At 50.1% G+C, this 339-nt stretch overlaps 1 non-coding gene across 1 annotated transcript; it reads left to right on the top strand.

The window, feature by feature from the left end:
• Window positions 1-73, top strand: TRNAR-UCG (transfer RNA arginine (anticodon UCG)). The gene has a single exon. It is a non-coding gene; the product is annotated as a tRNA-Arg (tRNA).
• The last annotated feature ends 266 nt before the right edge of the window (window positions 74-339 follow it).

Here is a 339-nt window from a genome sequence, read left to right on the forward strand (position 1 = left end):
GGCCGCGTGGCCTAATGGATAAGGCGTCTGACTTCGGATCAGAAGATTGCAGGTTCGAGTCCTGCCGCGGTCGCAAAGGGGAAAGTTGCTTTTTGGTTTATCCTTTCTTAGGAATTCAAGTAATAGGACCGTAGGGAAACGCTGTTGCAGATTATCACCCCTCTTTCATGTCTGGGAACACCCAGATCTCAAGAAGTAACTGCACCCACATCCCACCCGGCAGTGTCCTTGTGAAATTGTTCCTCTACCTGCTACAGCTACATGGAGGTGAGCGGAAGTGGTGGTCCATTTCTAAAAAGGTACCATCCGTGTTCATACCCCCACACTGGTAGAGAAGCA

This window comes from Bos mutus, chromosome 21, assembly GCF_027580195.1.
Source record: "Bos mutus isolate GX-2022 chromosome 21, NWIPB_WYAK_1.1, whole genome shotgun sequence".
NCBI lineage: Eukaryota > Metazoa > Chordata > Mammalia > Artiodactyla > Bovidae > Bos > Bos mutus.